A 17,682-nucleotide genomic window follows, 5' to 3' on the forward strand; every position below is an offset into this window, starting at 1 on the left:
AGCTGAATAGACAGTAGGCTGTCTCATGCTAGAGTGCTGGAAGAAATGATTTCTCAGTGTCTAAACAGACATAATTAGATGTGTGGAGCAATGGTTTTACTTTGGGGACTTTCTAGCACTTAGCACTTTGTTTATTATCTTCATGAGAAAATATTATATCATTGAGATCCTTTGTAAATGTTGAGAAGCATTGTGTAAATTTGACATTTGCTTTTACAAATTTACCAGTTGATTTATTTCAAGTACTGCCTGTTGTGAATCGCAAGTCTTAAGATCTTGCCTAGATACCTCCCTTTTCCAGTTTTCTTGCTTTAAGTAATATGCTGTCGTGCACACTGTAATACTGCGTGTGTGTGATCTCCAGAACAGCTAAGCCTTTGGTTGGAACAATTCTGTAGTTCCCTTTATATATGTATAGGATAGACATTGCTATAATTTTATTATCCCACAGTTGCCAGTTACCACTTGCAAACTGATTTCTTGGCCTGTGGAAGGCTGAGGTTGTGATCTTTTAAGCACTATTAAAGCAGCATATTTGAATATCTGCAATTTTGCATCCCTCTGATCATTTCTGAGATAATGGGAAATATTTGTTGTTATGTCACTCTCTGCAGTTCCATTAAAGATTATCAGTGAAAATGGAGAAACTGGGTATGACAATAACTTGGGTACTTTTTTTTTTTTTAAGTAAACCTGTAAGCTGACCTACTGTTTTTTTGTTTGTTTGTTAGGTTTTTTTTAAATCAGATCGGAAAATGAGAGGTTACAGATTATTCAATTGAGTATTATACCTGAGAATATAGCTGGGAGCTTCCCTGAAGCTCTCTGCTCACTGTTGAAGAAAGCATTGACCATCATAGAGCATGAAATTTTACTGAACGTTTATGAGGGCAGCTGTGATTGATTTTAATGTAGTTATGTATTTAACTATTTTGTATTCATAATTAAAAGGGATTTTTTTTCCTCAGTAGGTCAGGGAACTCTTTTCTGATGAGTCAAGGAAGACTAAAAAAGGTTAAACAAAGCATTGCCTTTCTCAGTTGACAGGATCCTATGTTTGTTTGCCAATGTTAGTCGTGTGCACTCTTTCTAGCAAAGAACAGTATTCTGAAAGTGGAAGTCAAGCCATAAGCATAGCAACTAAATGAAGAAATCCACTTTGTGTACATACCTATGCACATGTACACATCTATATAGGTGGCTGGGTTAACACCAGTTGGCATACTGGAAGGAGTTGATGATTCTGCCTAGTTGCTGCTGCTTGGTTTAAGGCTGTTGCCATACTTGCATTTTATTAAGGAAGATGACTACCTGAGCTGTTACAGTAAGTGGCGATTATCTGATGTCTCCTGAGCTTCATGTGACTTGAGAAGAGTTGTCAGTGGGGTCCATATTCAGTGCTTTGTATACAGGAGATGCATTGTCTGTAATGGCAAGGGGCATGCATCTGCTGCTGGTCCCACCTGGGCTCTTGCAAGAGAGGGGGAGAGAAGACAAGACTGGCATCTGAAACTATTGTGGAATAGGATAGGAAGGTAGAGATTTTGAGGGAAGTACAGCTCAGTCTTCAAGTTTTCAATAGCCCATTACAACAGAAAAAATACTGAAAAACTAAATTACCCACTCTTTATAAACAAACAAAATGAACAGAAAACTTGTAGTTGACTCTAAATCTTATTTTCTTGACTTCTGGGTTCCTTCATAGTGAATGCTTTGTTCACTGAAGGAGCTGAGAGGTGTCTAATGCATTTTGCACTGTGGCTCACATCCTCCATATGAATCCGTGCTGGTTACTTTGCATACTTGTGAAACAATGAGGGTAGTGTTTCCTGGTGGCTGAAGAGAAGGTGCAGAGGGTGTCTGCCAGCTCGCAGCAGTCAACACACGACTCTTTGTTGATAGTCCCACTGAAGGCAAACATGCCTGGACCATTGATGCTCCATGCTCATACTTAGGGCTGATGTACGTTAATGCTATCAAGATAAACTGTTTTTGCTGGTTGCTGTACTAATGTTCTTGAATTGTGATAGTTAAGAAAAACTTTCATTGTCTTTACAGACCTGTAATGCTGTTCCTGATTTGCAAATAATTTGGTTTTTGTCTTTCTAGAGAGTGGTAGTGAGGTTATGAAAGATGGCCTTTATCTTTTTCGAGTTGTGCAATTCTGTGTAGGTACTGTTTGAATTATGAAAAAGATATTTCTTACAGTCCAAAGAGATTTCATAATGATGCTGAATATGATAGCAGGCACTTTGCTGTTGAGAGCAGTAGATTGTCTTGTATTTAGTTTTTTCTTGTGCTTTCCAGCAGCGTAGTACTCTCAAGCAAAGTGAAAAATAAGCTCTTTTGTAGTCTTGATTTGGGGGCAGGGAATGGGGGGAGCATTTTACAGCCAACTTCTAAAAATATTTACTTAAAAAATACCCCATGGGTTCAATCACCCTTCGGTCCCTTTCATACACTGCTAGTATTGGCTTGTTTTGCTTTGAGTCAGTATCTGCAAAAGACAGAAGGTGGCAGGAGGCCTGTGAGAGGAAGGCGCTGCTGCGTTGTTTGCATGGCTGTACTTGCCAGAATCATTGCTTGGTTGGGGAACAACCTGTTGATGAAGGCCAAGAAAAGTAAGGGCATACGCTTTAGGTGTCAGCTGGATCAAAATAATTGTTACCTTGACAATTTTTATAAGTTTTGGGGAGATGGTACGATAGCAGTGTGTATTTCGCACCTGTTAAGACATCTCTGTGTTTATGGTTTTGCTGATTGTATTATAAATGATGCCTATGAATCTTTTTTTTTTTTTTTTTCTGACAAATTGCATGCAGGAAAAAAATGCTTTGGATTGTCTCCATTAAGAAAGATTTATTCAAATAATTATTTCCTTTGCTGTCTTTCTGTATAAGGTAAAGCCACGGAGACTTAGGAATAAAACTATGGTGTTTTTGTTGTATGCTTTTTTTTTTTAATATATTGTTGGTCACTTCAAGACCAACAGGTAGAAGATGTGGTTTTCTCAGTGTTGTAAATCTGTTTTCTCTTTAGTTTCATGGCAGGCTAATAATTTTCTCTCCTTTTCATGCTTATTTCTTCACTCCCTTGCTCTGATGTTTCTGACCACGTGCAGGGTCATAGCACTGCACTGAGCTGGTAGAAAAATAAGCTGACAAAATGGAGTTGGCTACATACTTTATGGCAGCTGTATGATTTTGTGTGTGTGGAAGTGTGTCACTGAATAAACAGAAGTTGACTGTACAGACTGGGAAGATAATGCATCACTAAAAAAAACCAACATACAATCAATCCTTATCATTTTTAGGAAGAGGTGAAAGTGGTAAGTGGGATAAAGAGTGACAATTAGGAATAGATATTTCATTGTGCGTAAGTAGCTCTGCATGATTGTTGCTGTTATTAATACTAAATGTGTCAGAAGGAAGTCTTTTGTCTAATGGGAACGCAAATATTGAGACTGTTCGGTATAGACACTTAGTTGAATACAAGACAATTACATTTTGCACTCCACAAACATTGTGGCTGTGAATCTGGTCAGCATATCAGAGAGGCTGGCTGAAATTTGTTCAGGTTTAAATAAAAGTTCAGAGTATTGGATTCCCCTGAAAAGTGCATTTTCAAAAAAACCTTTGTTTCTTGTTAGGTGCCACTGACAAAAGCTAAGCCACTCACTGTGGAGACAGTCTGGTGCATGTGATGATGGAACATTTAGCTGGTGGTAATGGAGTATAAAACAGGACAGTAAGAATTATTGGCAAGGGACATCTCTGCCTAGAATCGTCCTTATCTAACTTTCATCCTGTGAAATACTTGGAGTTGTTGTGAGAAGCTCTTATTAACAGAAGCTGCGTGGATTCCAGAATCCTAGCTCCAATAGTTTCATTTGAAGTCTGTAGGCTGTTTGTATGTGCAGTTTAAAGCCAAAGTAGTTTTCAGTTTAAATTGTGTAGGAGCGTAATATCATATGGAACATTGAAAGCTAATGGCTACTGGTAGCCTTACTCTATGTATTCATAACAGCTATTGCAGCAGGTGCTTTCTTGTTTTTGTTCACCTACATATTCTGTTATGGGTCCGGGTCTCCTAACCCACTTGCCTTTCCACATCAGCAGTGTGTGTAGGTTGTGGGTTGGGTTTTTTTTTAATTATTATTATTTAGGATTCACATCAAGAAAATGAAAGGGCACAGTGCGTTTTCTTCACCTTGGTTTCTTTTGCCCGTTTCTGGTTAAAATGGCTTTTGTTTTGAGTTGGAACCATGGTCCAATCACCAGCCAGTTCTGTGTGCATACTGTGCCTTAATTTTTGTCCCTGACAGGATTTAATGGATAATCCAGCTAGAGTAGAAACATACTGAAGAGATGTAGTTACAGGTAAGACAGTCCTCTCTTTGAACATGCAGTTTAGGGAGGCAAATTTGGAAGCCTTATTGTGAAGATCAGAAACCACATAATCAAGCCAATCTAACTTCCTCTACAACAGGAAGCTTGCGGACTGGAGAAAGCCATATGTGATACTCCTACCGAGCAAACTAAGGAAACATGGCCTAGATAAAAAAAGCTATTTTAGGATGTGTGTAAAATCATTAGGTTAACAGTAGCCAGACTTTTATTTTTCAGTAGTTAACTTTCAGCAAGGAAGGAATATTGTATGGGATTTTGTGTAGCTGTTTCAGCTTATTGTTCTTGTTCATGAACTGGGTAATGGAATAGCATATGGTTATGAAATATGAAGACAAGATGTGCTTGGGAATAAATGCAGGTACACAAAACTGGGATGGCAATTCAGAAGAATCTTGAATGTTGGAAAGATGGCCTGAAAGAATAGGATGTGATGTAGAAGAATAAGTGAAGTGTTTTGTATTTAGGTAAAATAACATAAAAATTAAAGATGGAGAACAACTGTTTAAATTGTTCCTGCCACCCCATTCTCCACCCCAGTCTAGGACAAGCCATGGATTATAAAATGAGAGTTAACAATGCAGCATTGGTCAGAAAGAAGGGGATGTGTGTATTGGCGTGAATGAACGGTATAACCTGGAAGACAGGTAGAGTCAAGCCTTCTGCTCTGTTCTGTATTGTAAGGTTAAAGTACTGTATAAGTTGTGACCATTGTACTTCAAGAAAGATGTAGGCATAGTTAATTTGCCTCTGGAAGGTAATGGTAACGGCTGGTGATTTAGAAAAGATGGTATGTGCTGAAAGAATAATTGAATTGGCATTTTTGTAACCCACAGAAAAGATCAAGGGAAATGATAAGCTTTTAAGCGTGTGGAAGTTTGCTACAAAAAGCAAACATCTGCCCTTGGTAGATGTGCCTTGCTTACTAATGGCAACATGGACCATTCTGTGTCCAGCTCTCATTGTTTGCTTTTTGTTTGTGTGCTTTATAAGAGCTATTTCTGTCCAATGTCTGGACAGCACTGAACAAAGAGCCTGTCGTCTTAGGGTCCTTTGAAGAAATATATAAACTGGCAAAATCTCTAAAAGGTGGATCTTCATCCAACCAGACAGATGTATAGATAGGTACTTCAGGTAAAGCTTTTGAGCAGATAGAAGAAAACTTGCTCCCAGATTTACCAGCCACTTCATCAGTAATGGACTTGTTTCTTCATCTGTAAAAAGTGGGTCATTTTCTCCACCTCTGTAAGGCACTTGAGTTTAACTGAAGAAAAGTGATATAAAAAAGCTAATTTAATATAAGCAACACGGGGGTTTTTTTTGTGTATTGCATGTTACAGTGCAATGTGTGGAGACCCTAGCCATATATATCATAGAATTCTGTGTGTTTAACCTTCTTGAAGGCTGTGACTAATTTGCTTTGGTAAAGGCAGTAGGGTCTCTTCAGAATTATGTCATGATCTCATAATATTTAACACTTTCAGTCATGTAATTTGGTAGGTTTCTTGCTGGGTATGTCTTGGGTCGTCTTGTGAATGCGTATTTTCCTGGCCCTTTGAAACTTTACTATTTTCTTCAGATTTTGTAAAAATTGGTATTATTTCTGGGAGATCCTTAGCCAGTTCTTTTAAAATTCAGACTGTAAGCCACTTCTGTGGATATAAAACTGTTTACTATTCCTATTCTATCAGTGTGCTTTGTCAGTATATTGGTAATCTATCCTCAAATGGAGAACAAAATTAGGAGTTGAGACATTTTCCCTTTCTATTTTGATATGCAAATAAATTGGGTAACTGCTAAGTATTATACTTAGTTCACCTGCCTCAGTACTGGGGTAATAATTTGTTTCAGAATAAGCAGTTGATAAACATCTTTTCTACCACTGCCAATCTTAGCTTTCCTTATCATGTATTTCCTCCATACTGTCATGTTATCATTGTGTCAGCATCTTATTTTTTCTCCCTTGTACATAATTTTTCATCTGGACAGGCAATACATAAAGCTAACACTTAAAACAGGTAGACCAATAAACTTGAATAACTTAGTAGGCTCATATATAATATGGCAAATATAACACAACCTCATAATATATGGCAAATATTACTTAAGTGTAGGCAGGTTGTAATTGCATTAAAAATTGAAAAAAAAAATCTACTTTCTTGTCTAAGATATTTTGTTTACTTTTCAGCAGCTTAGAATTTCCTTCCGGCATTGCTATATTAATGGGGTAGAGGAAGAGATTTGAAGGAATACATTCAATATTGCTAAAATGTTAACAGATAACACTTGGAAAGGCTCAAGCATAATTTTTCAGGTGTCACTTTTTTTTTAGAAGTGAAAAAACATTACTTAAGCATCAGGTCTGTGTTAGTTTAATAACACCTTTTTTTTAACGAAAGCTGTCATTATAAATGCTAATGTTTAGCTTGTGGGCGAGAGGTGAAAGAATGTAAAAAACCCTGCATCTATAAACTAGAATGTGTATGGGAAGACTTAATCCAAAAGAATGATCATCTGGGGAGCTGCTCATGTGAATGTGTGCCATTGAGGAGGCTGTTTTCTAGCCTTATCGAGAACAATTCATAGTTTGTTGTGTTAAGTGTTCATGATTGGATAGAGGACGACATATATAGAACTCAAAAATAGATAACTGCTTATTTGGGAGGACAGGCAGTCCTCCCACTTAAATCATATCATCTGAAAGGCTAAAAAATTTTGATGACTTGTTCCACCTCTCCACTCTACCCTGCATATGTTGTTTTCCTCACAGGCTCAGTTCACTGCCTCTTTTTAGAAGCAGTCTTTTGGCTCCTTCTCCCTTGCACAGGATTTTGAAGTCTTATGTGCTGGAAAACTTTCCTCCCCTTCCTATCCCACCTCAAGCTCTGCCATAATTGAGTGGGGAACTTATTTGAATTTCTGTTCTTCTTCTAGGACAGCCTTAAGACCTTGTGGACCTCTTGTGCTTCTACGTTCCTGTCAGAATGGCCTAGGCCAGTCTGTTGCTCTATGGTTCCTACCACAGGCACTCTACAGCAATATATTGGGATTTTGCCACCAGTGCTAGTGGACCATCCAGATGGCTGTAAACCTGCAGAGGAGGTTAGTACAAAATGTGATCTGGGAGTTTTTGACACTTTGGTCAGGTCTGTCTGCTTTGGATGTATCTTAGAGCAAAGAGAGCGCTTGGATACTGCATGTATGCTACTAATTTGTCATTGCATGTTCCGTGTGTTACTGTTCCTTCAGGGTTTTGGTGGACCAGTTCTGTTGTGTGCAGCTATTAAACAGGTGTCCATAAGAATCCCTTTAGATGTTAGCACAAGGCTAATTTATCAGTTACTGTGGTTGTTTCTGGGTATTGGAAAGTACAATATCCAAGTGGGTAAAGCACCCCCTTTTTAATGCTTCCAAACTTACCTTTGCTCACTATGATATCATCTTGAAAAGAGTTATCTAGGCCAATGAGCTAGAATTCAGATCAGTTTTCATCCAGCCGAACTAAGAAAGCGTGGTTTTCATTTTCTGTGTTTCCACAGTAAACACAGCTGCCTTAAAGCATCCTTGTCAGACAAGAGATGACTTATTAAACTACAACTGGGTAGTCACTGGCTGCCCAATGAGGTGTTTAACAACTAAGTTCTTGTCAAGCCTTCTCTCTGTGTGCACCTCCCACTTGCTACTGTTTTTTTTTTTTAAGCTTGATTGAAACAAGATGAGCAGACAGGCAAAGATGTGTTATGACAAGTCTGCTTCCTTTGGCAGAAAAGATTGACCAGTTCAATTGTAGTTAGTGTTAAATGGTTAAATGTTGTCCTCCACTTGATAGCCTTGGTATTGACATTTTGTGCTTAATTTTTGCCTTGATTTTTTTTTTTTCTTTCCTGCAAACCTATTAGCACCTTTCATAAGGTTAGTTTTCACAGGCTGAGTTCTGAAGAACTCATTGGCGTCAGCTTTCAAGTTCAGGTTCAGTGGGGGGAAAAAGAAAAGCCTGTTTCAGGTCTAAGTGGATCCTTTTCCAGTCAACTTCAACTTCAAAAGATCTTAATCTGGCATGTACTCTTGAATTCAGTGCTTAAAACTTATAGCTTGAACAAGTGTCAGTTTAGGGGAGAGGGAAAAATATATCCAAAATTATTTCCTAATACTGTTAAATAATAGTAGAGGCTACTCAGAATAAAAAAAATTAGGGTAAAAAAAAAAAAAGCAGAGCAATTTTTTTATTTCTGGATTTACTGCTTATGGCCTCTCAAGCTGGTGATCCACTGATATTTCTTTTGCTGTAGCCCAACCACCTCTTCTGTTGTTCTTGACTGAGTGTTCTTGACCGGTGAGTTTAATAAGAAAGCAGCTTTGAGTGGAAATAACCGCTATTGAGGGAGATATGTGATTGGTTTGCACTTTTTGATCTGGGTCTGCACTGGGAGACTGGTGTGGCTGAAAAAACACTATTGCTCTTGGTTCTTTTTCAATTGTATCAGTTCCCTGATTGACCTTCTTCATTGCTGTGTAAACTTTTGCTGGCAAAGCAGAAGACTGGCATGTTGGAATGAGAGAGAAGCTGGAGCAGCAACTACTTACACAGTTGTGCGTTGGTGAATCTTTAACCATGTAGCATGGCTTCTCAGGCATGTGTACTCTCTGTTATTGTAAAGATTTTAGTATCTTCAGGGAAGATGAAAATCTTTCAGAAAAGTTACTGAAAAAGAAATGAATTGAAGCACAGACTTTTAAAAGAAATTTTAAAATTTATCTGATTTAATTTAAATTAAAAAAAAGTGATTGTATTACTCAAATGTCGAGGTCTCCAATTAATGTATAGCTGAATTTGCAAAACACTTCCATCATATTCCCTTTTTAAATGTTTTCTGACACATTAACTCTTTATGGCCACCTATTTCTCTCTTGGCTTCTAGTTAGGGATGAATTTTGGATTGTAAAAAAGCTTAAGTTGCTACCAGCTTTATACCTTCAAAAATGATGCGTCATATTAAATACATTAGCTGCTTTTTACAAAGTACCTGACAACTTCTGCAAAAAAATTGACAAAGTAATTAGCACCTGAGTATCTGAAGAAACCTAAGTAATTTAGTAAAGTTTAATACATATCTGCCATACCTAATGTTATGCTGATTGTTTTTTCTATGCAACTATGCAGAAAGTTGTTAGCGTTAATCTTACAGGTAACTGGTAAAAAAAGTGAACTTTTTCAAGAAATAATATTTCTGCCTGAAATTACATATCACACTTCAGATTTATCTGGACTGCTGCGCAGTGCAACAAATAACAAAGTCTAAAAACTATTTACTTTTTTCCCTTACTGATGCAATGCCTATATCTTGATATTGCTATTTTATTTAAATTTGCCAAACTTTTTCATATTAGGATGAAAACTACAAGTTAATCCAGACGGAACACTTTTTTTTAGAATCACTAACTGTAAGAGTAGAGGCTTGAAATTTAACATGTGAGTGAATCTACTGTTTTTCCTCTAGAGAGTTAAGAAACAAAATCCAGCAATACTGGAAAAACATTTATTACAGAATGCTGAAAATGTAGCATTTTCCTGTGAAAATGACTTTGTTTAAATTCTTCTGTGATCTAAGTGAAAACTAATTTTTTGCAGTTTTATTTTTGTTTTTCTAACATTTTTCTTTTACAAAGCAGCTCAAAACATGATAGATTTGTTATTGTTTAAAGAAGTACAGATTTTTGACACCATCAACAAAAACTGGAGTGCATTTTTCTATGGAACTTAACTTACTGTTTCCATACTACTGCATTTGAACAAATGTCAACTTGACTGTCATTTTTTTTTTTTTCCATGAAGTTGAAAGTTAGGAAGAGTGCTCAGTGGTTTTGTTCAACCTTTGGAAATCCAAACTGAAATCTCCTGCACAAATGCTGTGATTACAGTGACTTGGTAGGGCTACCCAAAAGCTTTTCTAAATTTATATCTACCTGTTTGATGTAGACTTTTTTCTTTCTTGTTACATTTTCTCTCATTAATATTGGTATGCTTTTTATTCATCCTAAAAAACTATGAAACCAGTATGTTCTTTGTCACACTTGGCTGGCTTTAAATGCAACATGCTCATGGTCTCAATGTTCACACATTGTATTTTTAAGCTTCCGCAAACCAAGTTTAACTAGGTTGGGGTATTTTTGCTTAATTATTTGGAAGTACTACTCTAGTGAATATAAAGAGCTTTACAATATTTACTGTAGTATCAGAGGTGAGTCTGAGAAAAGTCTTCAATGTAGCCAGTATTTTGTTTGTTTGGAAATACTAGCAAATGAAGTCTTGGTTTCTAAATATTTTTTTATAAGGTTATCTAATGTATCTGGGGCAGGGGGGAGAGGACAAAGCTGCACAAAGAAATTCATAGAATGGATTTCTTGTCCTTTTAGTCTTTGGGTTTTTTTTCTGTATAGTCTCAATATTAAGCAATTAAAAGTAATATTTATATTGAGTGTTGGGTTTTTTTGTTTTCCATCAAATTTCTGCCAGTCTTTCATGACGATTCAGTTGAGCTTTTCATGGGTGGGGGTTTTTTTTGTGTCTACCAATGTAGCTTTTTCATGTATTTGTATTTCTAGGGACTGCTAATGTAAAGATGGTTTCATTTATTTGCATTAGGACTAGCATATGACCTGGGTGGGTCAAACTGAGTTCTTTCCCCTCCGCTTAATGGAATGTGGAAGCTCTGCCTGCTGATAACTTATAATGAGCTAGGTGTGTGTCCATGGTGAATTAAAATTTCTGTGCTTAGGTTCATCTTTTATAATTGTCTACTTTTACAGTTACAGAAAGACATATTTGGTGGGTGGGTAAATGAATACTGTGTGCTTCAGGTTTTTTGAAACATATGGGCAACTGTGTATTTCTTAAACAGGTGGGGTCTTAACTTCTCCTTCTCCTCCTTTTATTATATAGTCTCGATTCCAGAAGCAACAAAAAAGCACTTTTTCAGCCTGTCTCTACTTCATCATTTATCTTCATTTTTGTTTGTATGGTAGCAACATAGGAGATGTATATGTAAGGGCAGTGGGGGAAGGAGAGTGCATCCATTTGCTTGCATGGAACAGAACTGGTCAGAGCTGCTGCCTGCCTGAGAGTTAAGGATAGGTTGCTTGATTGAATATCAAAGGGGAATATGCAGTGAAAAGGAGAGGGAGAGTAGACTTTGGTTGTGTACTGATACTTCTGTAAATTCTCTTGTACTGTCAGTTATCACAGGTTAAAGGGATGAAAAGCAAAACTTGTTAACAAAACCATTGAATTCTTTATCATTCTTCATTTTACTGAGATAGTATAACCCACCATGTGTTAAATTATTGTCATCCTTATTTTTAAGTCTTCATGTTTAGTCATGTGCGTTTTCCTATTCAGTAGTTTTTAACTTGATATCTGCCTATACTTGATTTCTTAGCAAGATCTGCAGTTATTCTAGGCAGAATTCAGCCAGCTTCTCTAGGGTAAACACCCTATGGCCTCAGCACATAACATCAATTTTTCTTTACCTGTATTGTTTTCAAATCTTTTATTCTAGAACACTTAGAATTTTTTGAATATTTTCCACATATAATGAAGGTAAAGAAAAAAAAAGTTCTTTGAATGTATTTGGTATTTCTTAAAGTTCCCCTTCTGGATTTTTAATCTACAATAGAAAGTTTTCAGGATTAGAAGTTTCTGCAGTTATTCACATAAGCATGGTTGAATCTGTTCACTGCAATTTACCCTATGTTTCCAGAAATCTCCTTTATAATCTTTTTTCTAATTAGCTGACTCTGCTTTTCTTTAATTCAAATTCTTGCCCATTAGTGATTCATCCTTAATGATGACTATTTGCCTGTGTAATTTTCTGTCTCTTTAAAAGTGTTTGAAGAATTAATGAACAATTTTATTCCACTCTAGCTTTTGGCTTTGATACATATCTAAAGAATAATCAGAAGCTTTATGGAGGTTGGATATTTTAGAGCATTTGAGACTTAGCTTGCGAGATTTAACAATTTCTCCTAACATATGAGGAAGGTTTCAAGATTGTCTTGTAAAAGAATTATTCACTTGATTGTTCATAGTCTGCTTAAGTCTTTGTCTATGAAAATGTGCAGCTAGCTTGGTGAAGGTGAATTCTTCTGACCTTTAAGTAGTCAAAGATTTCTCCTTGAAATTTGTGATTCTTTAATACTGACACCTGAGTTGCTAGTTTTTTTCTCTTCTAACTTCTATCTTAATAGCAGAATGGAGAGTAAATTCCACCCCCTTTGTCTGTGTCCATCGGTGTTTTCAAGAAGAATCTGCTTATTTCCTCAAAATACTTCAAAAGCAAATGCAACCTGACATTTGTAACTGTTGACATGTGCAGACTGAAGAAAGTATCATCTGCAGAAAATTGTATTGAGTATTTGACACACCTGTATGAAGAGTGACCTATTGATAAGGATAGTATTCATTTTGGTTCCGTCTCAGCTGGTAAAAACTGAGTTTGCAGTTTGACATCGTAATGCGGAACTTCAAAAATTTTGGAAGTAAATTTGATTTTCTAGACTACGCAGAAACATTATAAAGGAAGATGGAAAATATGAGCATTGAGAATATGGAACAGCTTACTGTATTTTTACTTCCACATAGTCTAATCTAGTGCATATGGCTTCTTAAAGAAGATTGCTTGCAATAGTAAATCTAATTTTTTTTTTTTTTTAGATCAGCTAGCCTGTTCTACTTATAGCTCATCTTGCACCTGTCAGATGATTTAAAATAGTCTTTGGAATGTGTGACTTCTTGATTATTAGAAAGTTCTTGACTGCTTGCAGGCATTTGGTCTTAGTGAACATACGCCTTGTAAGACCAAGTGATGCTGCTTTTGGCTAGAAGCTTTCATGCTGTGTTACATCATTTCACAAACCTGAGCATCTAAAATATGTGGAGGTGTTTACAGGTTTTTGTTGCAGACAGCAAATAGTATACCAATAACGTAATTGCTACTGCTGTGACACTGTCCTGTTGCAATATAAATTCTGGGCACTTCAGCTTTTTATTTCTTAAAAGAGCCTTGGAACTGGCATTTAGCTCTGATAGGGAAGCTAAAATTACTTAGTTTAAAAAAAAAAATGTTTCTTCTGAGTAATGGTGAACTTGCAAGGTCTGTAGCTCAGGTGACAAAATGTTTTTTCTTGATGAAATTGAGGTCTTCACCTAAAACACCTGTGCTGATGTGACCTGGATTTTCCTCTTCCAGCCCTGTAGGGTTGGGATTGGCAGACCAGCTAGCACAGCTCTTCAGGGGTTTATTAGAGATGGGAGTGGGTTTATAGCTCTGGGATGCTGATGGGCAGGAGTGTTTCTGTACTGAAAAAGCTAAGTGCTGGCTCTACCAACTGTGAATCTTCCAAAAAGAAAAATCAAAGAAAATCCCAACTCAGGCCTCTGAAGGGTAGCAGAAGGCTCAAAGAGATCTTACTGCTGCATCTTCAGGCATTAATTACTGTACGTCGGGGATTTATGAGCCTGGTGCCTTGCTAGCACTGACATTAATATTCTCTCTTGCTGCTGTTAATAACAAAAGCTTTTCAGTCGTGAATTGCTCATTGTCTTGATGCTGCCTGTGGTACTCATTGATTAAAATACTGCCTGTATTCTCTAGCTGGCTGTTAGTCTTCAGTCAAGCACGCTCAGTAGCCCTCCCAGAGTGTGTATGTGAAGTAGCTGTGGCTTTGAAGAAGAATGTTTGCTCTCTGTCAGCATCTGAGGTGTCAGCAGCCCAATTTAAGACTGCAGTTGTTTCAGGAAAAGAAATAACTGTCTATCAGCTTATAAATCTGCTTTCCTAAAAGGATTGCCTATTCTATAGCTGTCAGGAGAGGCAATATCTACTGTTCACTGTAAGATGAAAAATATTTGAATAACGGTGGCTTGAACTTACCTGCCTGTACTGTACTACCCAATAGCTGAATGCCTACGCAAAAACTATTGGCAATTTTTGTTATGCAAAACTTATTAGCTTCAAGGTACTATATACTTGTGTATTCACTTTGTTATATGTTGTAATTAAATTGAGCTAATGATATATTCCTAATATTTGAAGCAGTACTCTAAGATGATGTATAGGCTTTTTGTATAGGATTGGCAATATTAAGTAATGTATACTGATTGTTCACTGGGCGTAATTGAAGTATATTTTAAGTCTCAAAGCAGTTGAGAGAATGGAAATGTCTGAAGGATCCCTGAATAAATCTCTCTATTTTTAGATAATTTTCATGCAATGTGGGGAGCAGACAGAAAAATGAAATTGTTGCCTCAGTCATTTGAAAGCTACTTTAAAGTCATGGGAGTGTAGTGAATCTTAGCTGTTTATATGACAGCAGTAGTCTTTTATTGTATTCTTGGTTTCCAAATTTTAGCTATCCTCTTGAGCTCTGGTAATATTTACAGTGATATTCTGATAGGGAATATTTTGTCTCCCTCCTGGATCAATTTATTCTTGTATAGCAAAAAATGTTGTAAAAAAGAATGTAAATCCAAAATCTGTGGATTAAATTGGTTTTGAACTCTTCTTATTTGATTAAAATATTGTTCATCTGGTCCTTTGAAACCTTGCCCATTGCAGTTTCTTCCTGCAAGCAAGATAGGGCTGTCTTAAAGTCGGTGTAAAAAGTATTGGCTACGACTGGGGAAAAGAAGTAACTTAAGAAAGCCTTTCAAAGGCTTTAATTTGAGGAGTTCTGTAAATAATATTTAATTTTAGTCTCAAAAACAATCTATTGGGAGAATTTGGCATTAGGAGATTTCATGAGTGTGGATATTTGGTTTTGTGTTTTTTCTTCAAGAAGACCAACTTAAAAGCAAATTGTGCCTCTCCCCCCAAACACTGAGCTGGTATGGAAGAGTTTTGTGACAAAGATCTGGCATCTGCATTTGCTTCTGGAAGCAATTAATATAGGCCTTTTCATTTGTGTTCATTACTATCATATGAATTCCAGGCTGGAAGAGTGGGAGTAGAAAGGACTGGTTGAATCACTGTGTCCAGTCCCCTGCAGTGGTCTCTTATAAATCCACAGGGCTCTGCTTTGAAACATCTTCTTTGCTGAATTACATAGCTCTCCCTCTGCCCTTCCCTTGTGGAATACTGGTGCCTCATACAATGGTTTCTGATTTTATATTTAAGGAAAATACTTAAATGATGCATCCAAAAATGTCATTGGCCGTGACTGGGTGACAGCGGCAGCTCACAGTGTTACCTTTATGAACCTTTGTTCTATTGAAACTCTTCAACTGATAGCGAAGTTACATACTCCAATGCATGCTATTGGACGTATTTTATTTAATGTCCTCTCAATTCTGTTATTCCAGTCCACAAAACCATCTCTCTTCCTACCTTATCACTTGTTCCTTTTTAATGGCAACAGGTCTCAAGATCTCCCATCTAGATTTCCACCAAGATTACTAAAGAAAATAGCTGCCAGATTATAAAAGGTGCGGTCTCGTCAGCCTACTAATTTTTTTTTATAAGCCTTTACAGTCTTTCTTGTAATCATCTTGTTTATCCACATTATTTTTTGTATTATTTCTGATCTTCCACACCTTAAATAGCAATTTTCCTTGTGGGAGCTGTATTTAAAATGTTTTGCACTAGCTGACAGCAGTAACTTTGAAGTCAGTTATAGATTGAATGAAATTTACACTGTTCTAATTTTATCAAAAGTGTATTGCTTTTTATTCAACTTCTGATCTACTTATATCCCTGATCCTTCACTCAGTCTATATTTATATACCATTAATTACTTCCTTAATGTATGCTATGTTAATGCAGTATAAATATACTTTAATGTATTAAACTATCTATATATGTCTGGACAACTTGATGTCCTTCTGAATATCCTTGCATTTATGCCTGTTTCAGGTAGTGTGTGTAGTAAATTAGTAGAGTCTTCTGCTATCACACTTTGAAATTTCACATGGCAGCTCTTTCTGGGCTGTACGGAATGGATCATACAGGCCATCCTGGTTTGCCGGAGTGGGTAATCTCAGTTGGTTTTATTTCATCTTGGGTTTGATCATACTCATTTCCTTGACCATGTTGCAATTAATTTTCACATATTTAATCCTTCTTAAATGGAGGTAAACTGTATTTCTAGCATAATTAACATTTCAGCCATACTAGGTAGTTATTAATCTGCAAATGATCATTTTTATTTGAATAGCAGTGATTAGGAAGAGAATCAGGAAGGACTGTATAGTAGTGGGAACTGCTTGAAAGCGTTGACCAAATGCTTGTTTTCTTGGAAAATTTTGAGGATATCTAATCAAGATAGTACATGCTGCTTACAAACATTTGAGAAACTGTTAAGCACTCTAATTTGCAAAATGATAGACTGCTTTCAGAAGTTAAACGATTGTAGTTAACATGTTTCTGAAAAGTATAGGTACCAAAATAGCAATGTCTTTTAAATTAGTTTTATTGCAGTAACTGAAAGAGCTCAGTTTTGAAAGTGTTTCTACTCAGTTTAGAAATGCTATTACCTTACTATATGTCTGTAGAAGTAATTAGAATTAATAATAAAAATGTAAAGGTTAAGTAAAGACTGCTTAGATAAGTAAATCTGGAGAATCAGAGGTTCAAGTGCATAGTGACTAAGTTCCATACAGTTCTAAACAATTTGACAAAATTGTGGATGGAGTACATACCTGTTGTTCCATTTTTGGCATTGCTTTTCTATGTGGTGAGTCAGATTTTCATCTAACAAGAGCTTCTACTTTTATAAGCATATTTATGCTTTCTAATTCATCTATAGGAAAGCCTTTATGAACTCCTACCTTCTGCCTTTGTGAATTAAGTTCATCCTTCTTTTTTCAAGTGTAGTCAGCTACTCCTGTATTTCTATTTTATTCTTCCTTTATTCCAAGGCTTACCAGTTTCGTAGATGTAATTGATAGTTTTTTCAAATGGTCAATTTAAAAAATTGACTTATGAATTGAAAATTCACTTCTGATGAATTAAAAGTGTAGTCTTCCTGCATACAGCAAGAAGAATAGATATTGATTTTTCTGACCTACATTTCTCATATTTTTCGGAAGAGTAAGTTTGCTTTTACTGAAGTGTTCTCGTACTGCTCAGACTAGTATGATCTGTTTTATCTGATCACTTCTTCGGAACTTACTGTTGCTGAATTGTACTGAACAGATGACTTTTGAATACTGAAACCTTTCAAAATCCATCAAACAAGTGTAGCTCAATGAAGAGTACTTCTCTCTGTGTTAACTTCTGAGCAG

General features: G+C 36.4%; 1 protein-coding gene across 1 annotated transcript in view; it reads left to right on the forward strand.

The window, feature by feature from the left end:
• Positions 1–7,343: 7,343 nt before the first annotated feature.
• Positions 7,344–17,682, forward strand: part of GALNT1 (polypeptide N-acetylgalactosaminyltransferase 1) — a 61,766-nt gene continuing 51,427 nt past the window's right edge. Inside the window, 1 exon segment of the mRNA XM_009885443.1 lies at positions 7,344–7,508. The gene's annotated coding sequence lies outside the window, so the exon portion shown is untranslated.

The sequence above is a fragment of the Charadrius vociferus genome, unplaced genomic scaffold (genome assembly GCF_000708025.1).
Source record: "Charadrius vociferus isolate BGI_N301 unplaced genomic scaffold, ASM70802v2 scaffold174, whole genome shotgun sequence".
Lineage (NCBI taxonomy): Eukaryota > Metazoa > Chordata > Aves > Charadriiformes > Charadriidae > Charadrius > Charadrius vociferus.